The sequence below is a fragment of the Dermochelys coriacea genome, chromosome 8 (genome assembly GCF_009764565.3).
Source record: "Dermochelys coriacea isolate rDerCor1 chromosome 8, rDerCor1.pri.v4, whole genome shotgun sequence".
Lineage (NCBI taxonomy): Eukaryota > Metazoa > Chordata > Testudines > Dermochelyidae > Dermochelys > Dermochelys coriacea.
The window spans coordinates 12,682,208-12,690,535 of NC_050075.1; the positions used below are offsets into that span (position 1 = coordinate 12,682,208).

General features: G+C 39.5%; 1 long non-coding RNA gene across 1 annotated transcript; it reads left to right on the forward strand.

The window, feature by feature from the left end:
* The first annotated feature begins 204 nt into the window (after positions 1-204).
* On the forward strand, positions 205-7,047 carry LOC122455515. Its single transcript, XR_006273741.1, has 2 exons — positions 205-6,294; positions 6,496-7,047. It is a non-coding gene; the product is annotated as an uncharacterized LOC122455515 (long non-coding RNA).
* The last annotated feature ends 1,281 nt before the right edge of the window (positions 7,048-8,328 follow it).

Sequence of the window (8,328 nt, forward strand, 5' to 3'; positions counted from 1 at the left end):
CCAGGCTCCTAGGAAGGGCAGTGTGCTCAGAGGTAATTTTAGATGGAGGGTCTTCTAGTGTGAGAGAGACACACTCTGCTTTGTATATGATGGAGATTTTACATTTGTTCTTTCTGCTTTCCTTAAACTGAAAATCACATTTTTTTCACTTTGCAAATAAAATGAGGTGGATGGTTCTCACTCAATATGACATTTCAGGGTGCAATCCAGACCAGTGAGGGGCTATATGTCACCCCTGCACTACAAACTCTAGTACTTCACGATAGCTTTGCTGCTGTAGCTCCCTCGTGGGCCACTCACAAACAGCCTTCCAGCCTGCAGGTAACACCCTGAGTGTACGGCTTCAGCCTGCTAACCACACACCAGTCACACACACTCTGGCTTCCACCAGCCTTGATTACCACTTGCAGGGTGACCCTAACGCACTCCCAGTCCCAGATTTTCCCCCAAAACATGTGTTCTGGACAGTCCAGATATAATAAGTCTGTTGCCCCTTATAGGGATCAATATACAACAGTCTGCTACCCTAAATGGAGTTACCTATACATTTCACATCACTGGATTAATTTTGATTAAAGAATAAAACAAGTTTGTTTAATTACAAGGAGAGAGATTTTAAGCGAGTACAAATATAAGGCATTAAAGTCAGAAATGGTTAAAAGAGAAATAAAGATAAAATGCTTTCTAGTAACTAAAACTTAACAAACTAGACTTGGTTCAAGGTGAAGTCTCTTACCACATGTTCCCAATAACACTGCTGACCAAATTTTCAGGCCAAGATCTGCTCCCAAAGTCAAATAGGCTGATTTCTTTTGGCTTCTTAGGAGGTAAGTTCCAGCTACAACATTTGGATCCAAATGTCAACCTCCTTCCCACCCCCAAAGTAAGTAGGTGCTTGGAACTAGCTTTTATTTCAGTCAGTCTCCAATAAAATCATCATGAAATACCTGCAAAGATTATTTCCCAGAAAAACATCCCCCACAACAGCCTTTGCATATTTAAAGTACAATTAATGATCATTATTACTTTACAGCATTGAAAAGTGTGTTAAACATTTCTCAGAAGTCACAGAAAGACATTGTCCCTACCTCAAACCTAAATTTTATATGGGATGAAATGAGTGTGACTAACAGTAGGAGGAGGAAGGAGTGAGGAAAGATGAGGGTTATAGCAAAATTACCTTGTGGTTAATCAATTTAGGAACATGCACAGGAGGTGGTACAGTTAAAAATGTAAGAAGTATAAAAAAATAAAGATTTAAAATAGTGAATATCACTGATTGTTATTTTATTATTATTATCTATATTAACATAGTTTCTAGGCACTCTGATCATGGACCAGGAGAGCTAGGTGCTGTACAAACACAGAACCAAAATATAGTCGCTACCCCAGAGAGCTACCAAATGCAAATTTCAAAGTGTATAACAAACCTGTAGGTGCTACCACAATAGAGACATTAAAATAAATAAAATAGCAATAGTAACAACAGGATTTTACACTCACCTATACAATTTGTAATTCTCCTTGTATGGCTAGCAACGTAAGTTCATCCGGATGAGAAACAAAGCCAAAACAAAGCCAACTTTGGTCTACTTTTTAAAAATTTTTCCTCTTGAATCTCAGAAAATGCTCTGCATCACCACACTGAAGGCTGTCAAACAGTACAGCCACCCAACAGTAACTAAGCCAGTGCAACCAATAGCAACTCTACATATGATGTGAGCATGTGCAGGTCATCCTGCCCCTCCCTAGACTCTGTCAACCCAATCCTTTCTAAGTAGGCACAGGATTGAATTGTGCAAGCAATGCATTCTCATCTCAAAGGGCAGGATCCTTATACTCTGGCCAGCTAACAAAAGGTTGCAGAGAGGCAGAGGGAAGGGGCGGGCAGTGAGCATAGGCATACACCCACATCAATTGCAGTAGTGCCGATCTACCAGTAAATATAGACACGCCCTAAAGATTCCTGTATTAATGTGGAATTTAAGCCAAATAACAGTAACAACAAATGGAAAGTAACTAATGACTATTGTCTCCTTTAAAATAAGAAAGCTCAGACATAGAGACTCTGATTTGGAACAAACATTAACTTTATGTTTCACATTAATTACGCAAATGTCTATAGATTTCAGGATAGACTTAGGGCTTGTCTAGATGAAAGTTAGTGCACGCAAGCTGGGTTGTAAATCCGCCTCACTAGCCTGCCACCCACTGTCTGTGTGGAGTGTGCTGCTACACACTAAAAGTTTCCTAGTGCACTTTGATCCACCCACTTCAAAATAGAAATAGATAAAATCACAGTAGGGAACTTTTAGTACATGGCAGCAGGGTCCACCCAGACAGTAAGTGTGATGTAGATTTACACCCCAGCTTGCCATGCACTAACTGTTCATCTAAACCAGCCCTTAGGGTAAAGGGGGCTCGGGGTGGCATAATATTCTCAGATCATCTATATATTGCATGTGGAAGGCATTGTGGTTGAAACCATTCCTATCAATACCTGGATGTCACTTTATCCTTTCTGTAAGAGGCTTCATAATTGGCTCAATGACATAATTGTCTTCCTCTGCCAAGCAAAGTGATAGCCCAACATCATGTATCATTTTGGGGGCTCATCTGAACATCCAACATGTCACTTTAACTCCCTTTTACCTTCCAAGACTGCACCTGGTTCTAGAGGCCTGAAGGTTTCTCCTTTCTAAGGAGTCTTCCAAAGTTGTTCCAAGCACTGGCCAGAAGAGATCTCTAGAAAGTGTCCTCTCTTCCCCAAAAGTTCCCAGTCCCTGCGAAAGATCCATTTGTATTAAATCCTTGAATCCCTGTTATGACTCATCTCACAAAGCTCCCCTTTAAAGCAAATGGATTTAAGACTTAAAAGTTCTTCTATCTAGTAAGACGAAAAGGCTTCCTTACTTTAAGCAGGAGCAAAATGTATGAATGAGAGTACACATACTGTACTGTAAATTATAATCAATTCTGCCTGATTTAGGATTAGCAATGTATGGCAAGGCTCTGCCCCCAGTCTCCTAGACAAACTATAAATAACATCCTACAGTCAAGGTATTTGTGAAGGAAATACAGTTTATTACTGTCATGAGACTAAGCCCCTTCTTTGCTTATAGATCAAAGACAGTGTCACTGTCTTCAAAGGCTGGCGGAAGATGCCTTTAGTAAGGAAATCCACACACATCCCCATGCCCAAACATATGTCAAAGGGAGAGTGTTTCAACTTGTTACCTAAATGACTTGAAACAAATCAGATGTGAAACCATATGAGCCTGCGGCTTTTTGAGACTGTAAACTTTTTTATTACAGATAAAGCTAATGGCCTATGCAATGACTCAGCCTTCTGCTCAGGAGTTGCATAAGGTTAACCAAGGAAATTTGAAGTTGATATGGAAGAGTGCAACAGGGAATGTTAGCACTAGACTATATGAACTGATTACATTGTTCCAAGAACCTACTGTATTTAACGCATTTGACAGATACCACATCAGCAGCCCAAACTTTGCCCAATTGAGGGCCATACTGTCAACTAGCCAGGAGCCTAAGGCAATACCTAATCTGCATAAAATCTAATACACAGCGGCCACTCATCTCTAATGCAGATTACAGGTCCCAGAATGCATGTTACATCTTGAGCCAAGCACTCCATCCATTCAATTTAAGATGGATCATTGCACATTCCCAAGGCTGCTCCTACATATTAAAAAGTAAAATCACTAGCCACTTGGCAGAACACCAGGGGATGTAGTTTGGCTGAAGTACTACGTACTGGACACGGTGCTAATATAGTGTCCATCATTGCAGTATCTAAGTGCTGTTATCTCTAATGGCAGGCTCCCCTATATTTCTGCCTCAATTCTGTTCTGAAGGTACCACATTCGAGGTGAGAGGGTCACTCAGTTTCCACAATCCATCCAGTCTTTGCCATCACCTGTGGTGCCACTTAAGGCATTTTTGTGATGTGATGTGGGCACTCTGCAATTGATTTTTTTATTATTTAGTAGTAGTATTTTTAAGACAGGCCCAGATCCTTAGTGGATGTAAATTGATATAGATACATTGACCTCAAATGAGCTACAATGATTTATAGCAGCTAAGGTTCAGGCCCTTTATCTTTATCTTAGAATTTTTTGCTTTCAAACATTTTTCTAAAGTAACTACAACATTCTATGATAATATAGGTCTTTTCCTAATCTGCCTTTTATCTCTGATTAATCTGTAATTATAAATTTAGCTCTATCATAACAAAGTTTTTCTCTGGAAATTATACTTGCAACATTACCTAGGTAGGTGCGTTTACTATAATCACTCTCATTGTTCATCTTTTTTTTCCCAAAATACACTCTAGGAAGAAGCATTAGTTCTGGAGGGAGTTGCAATATATATTCCTGAAGCTGCAATTCACTGCTGGATGCAGAACAGGGGAGGGCAGAAAGGGCAATGTTTGCTGGAGTTTCTTATTGCTTTCCACTGCAAAAATGTTATTTCTAACAGTAAAGCTACATGCCTGATACTTGTTACTTTAATCTGTTCTTAGAAACAACCCTTTTTCTTTTTAAAGTTTACTTTTTACTGACTTTTTCAAATGACATGGTTTTGGTCACTATAGCTTTTCATTCTTGTTGCTGTTCTGAAGGTCCAGAAAGAACAATTGCAGCAGAAATGTTCTGTAAGGAAACACGACTTCCCTCTACAGTAAAGTTCTTCAGTTGAGAACCATCACTCTTACTGAGGCTATTGTAAAATACAAAATATAAAGTTCCCTGTGCTGAAAATTTCAAGTTTCCTGCATTTTTATAACCACTTCAGCCATGCCAAAACACCTAGGGAGTGAATCATTTTGAATTTGCTGAACCCAAAATATGAGACAATAATGCTATTCTTGAAACTTCCTCTGCTGGACCCTGATGTTCATGCTCAGATGATGTAGCTCCCAAGTGACTTTGTATGTGTGACACTGTATCACAGTTTTGAACAGCTCTATTTGGTGCCCTACAACTTTCATGGTAGCTGGAATGCAGACAGAAAAAGCATGAAAAATGTATTTCCACTAGGAAAGTATATTCAGATTTTTAATAAGAATTATCTGGCCCACTGTGTAAAATGATATTTAGGACAGTAGAAAAAAGTATTTGCAGTATCAAATGTCATAAACAGAATGGAAGGCCCGAGGTGGAGCTAATGTGGAGTTCAACATGGCTCATGCCAATTCTGTTTTAAAAAATAAAATTTGTCCACTGTCGTATGGTATTGCTGAGATGCATATTTGTTGAAACAGAAGTTGTTAGGCTCAGCATAATTTCATGTGAGTGGTGAAGGTGTGTAATATGACAGCCCAACTCCCTAGTTCACATGGCTAAACCTGCACCTACATTACTGCAAAGATAATACATCGAACAGGATGTCTTGGTCAAAATATCAGATCCCCTGGCTTTCCAAAGATTACTATAAGGTCATATTAAATCCGTGTAAATTATATGTAAAATTTAAACAAATACCACGAGGAATTGTTTGAGAGGCAATAAAAGCAAATAAAAATTAACAGCAACCTATTGCAACAGGGAGCAGAGTGGAAATCTTCACTTTGTGCCAACAGCTCTGGAAGTATCTCTGAGCTAGACTTACGGCTTAAGCTGTGTATCACATTGGAACCACACTCCAATACATTCAACATGGAAGTTATACATAAGAAAATATGCACTGTAAATATTTGAGGAAGCACAAAAATGCAAGTCTTGGAAGCAAACTAAATAAGTTGCTTGGGGAAATAGCACCCTGCAACCTATCTTGTTCTGGCAAAAGAACAATGTTTCATAAAATGCGATCAGTAAACTTATGGATTTGACTGTACCTCTAAATACAGATGGGTCTGAACACTACCAAAGAGGGGTGTCTGAAAATCCAGCTCCTAACTTTCCTAAAGGTCAGGATGTTTCGATTCAAACCAACAGAGAAAGGATCTCAACTGCATCTGGATGCAGGGCTTTGATTTGGGCCTATTATCTCAATATATAGTATTATATTATAACTGAAGAAGCTTTGTGAACAAATTCTCTTTTTCTTAATGTTATGAACTAAAGTGGGTGGGGAATGGCTTAATGGACAAATATATCTTGCTTCTATAGAGCCATCCACAGTCTTAAATCCCAGAATCACTGCCACAGACCATCATCCCACCTGAGTAGATAAACTGCGCTCCATGTTGCTTATTGTGTGTGGGATCTTTCTGAGGAGACCTTAAAAACCAAGGTCCTGTCAGCTCTGTGCTGATGAAAAGGATCCTGTGATGTAAATAGAGCATTTCCCCTTTTGTTGTGCAGTGCATTGTGCATCTGTTGGCTGCTGGTGCTGTCCTCTACCAGAGTTGGCTGTATTTCAGGGGTGCTGTCTATATATACTGTGTGGAGCTGCTCTATCACCTCCATAAGGCATTACAGTAGGCAGGATCAGCCAGAATTTGCAGCTCTCTATTCTTTACTTCTTCCTCAGGGCTGTGAGGAGACTGGCACAGAGCTGGTAATGCTAGCCCTATGATACCCTGAAGATTTCACTACAGGAAGCCAGCTTTGTCTGCTTTACACTGCTAGAGCAATGGAAACAGACTTATTGGTGGCCAGAATCTCGTTTGCCCATGGTGACATTCTCTGCCAGTTCTATGAAGCAAGGAGGATATTCATGTGTTGAAAATCATCAGTTAGCTAGAACATAAAATCAATGTATTTAAATGTGTTTAGTGTGTTTTTAAAAGCAAGTTTCTTGGAAGACTGCTATTTATATACACCAGTAGAGATCTAATGATGTATTTATACTTCTTGGAGTTTTTTTCTTAAATTTTTCTGCCACTGTATCAAGGTTCTGAATGGTCACTTGTTCTCTGATGTGTAATTTTCTAGAGCCTTATGTCATCAAGTTTTAGACAGGCTAAAGATCAGAGGTTTTGATTTCCATTCATCTCTACTTAACTGAAATGAAGCCACATCTGAAGAATGTATCTGATTCTGCAAGCCATAAATATATATGTTTTTGATACTGGATAATTAATCAAAGATGTAATCAGTATGTAAGTTTTAACATGCTTAGATGTTAGATCACAAGCCACAGGCATTGATGAAATACCTCTCATGCATATTTTCCCAAATGGTCCTGGTGTATAGCACTCTTTGTTTAAAGCACATTCAACACTGGGGATAGGTGCCATTTTGACAATCCCCGAGAGTGAAGTCAGTTGTTTCTCTACAGAATTAGTATAGCTTGCATGGTAGCAATACAAGCTTCTCCACACTGTGCCAACAGCATGCCTTCACTTTCAGAATTTTGGTTCAGTTCAGCTCAGTCTGGAGACAGGGGTTTCACTGTGAAATTTACATCCAGACCCAACTTTGCATCCTGAGTTCTCCTTTCCCAAAGTGAGGGGATGTCTGGATTCTCAAGGCACTTGTTTGGGCACCTCTCTTGTTACAGGAGAAGGTTCTGGTTGGCTCGTTTGTCCACATAGTATTTTATCCCTTTCTTAATGTATGATCCCACCAGAACCTCCTGGCTGAAATGCAGCCTTATGTAGAAATGGCCCAATACACCTGAAAGTGCCTTTTAAAAAAAAGGATTCAGCAGCCAGGAGGAGTCCTAAGATATTTTATAGGTGCCTGTATTATCTGGTTCTCCTAGTTAGAGGCCAGGTAAGAGATCATCTCTCTTTTTTTTTTTAAGGTTCACTCAAAGACTAGCCATAAAGGGTACCAACTTTATCCAGTATCCAGGACAAAATGTCTGCTCTATTTTCAGTTTTATTTACAATGGATGGCTAAGATTTTGTGGTTTGTCACATTCGCCAGTCACCAGTGACCACATATAACTGAGTATCACATGCAGGTTAGAATAAATAGGAGGACATAATAATACACCATGAATCCAGAACTAAAAAATAGGCAACAATCCCGTTTCACTTTAAAGTGTCTCCATGTTTCTAGGGCAATTTTGTTCAAGCAGTAGTTAAAGACCAATTTATAAGGCAACTGACTTTTTCTGGTGTCTTAGGAGGTCACTTAAAGGTTTAATTGCAATTCCAAGCTAAATGCCGTCCCTGCTCTAAACTTTGAACACATACATCTTCGTCACACCCAGCACTAGCACACATTCCTCTACTGAGGAAAAGGCTTTCCTTAGTATTATCTGTGCTCATTAGAAGACCTGCCTCTTCCTGGGAAAATAGCAACTTCATTCTCTGCACACAATTAAAACAGAACATCATGAAATCTAGCTGGGATTCTGTTGACTCAGTACTTTTCCTCCGTGCCCACACCCATCTCTGGGTAATGGGAAGGT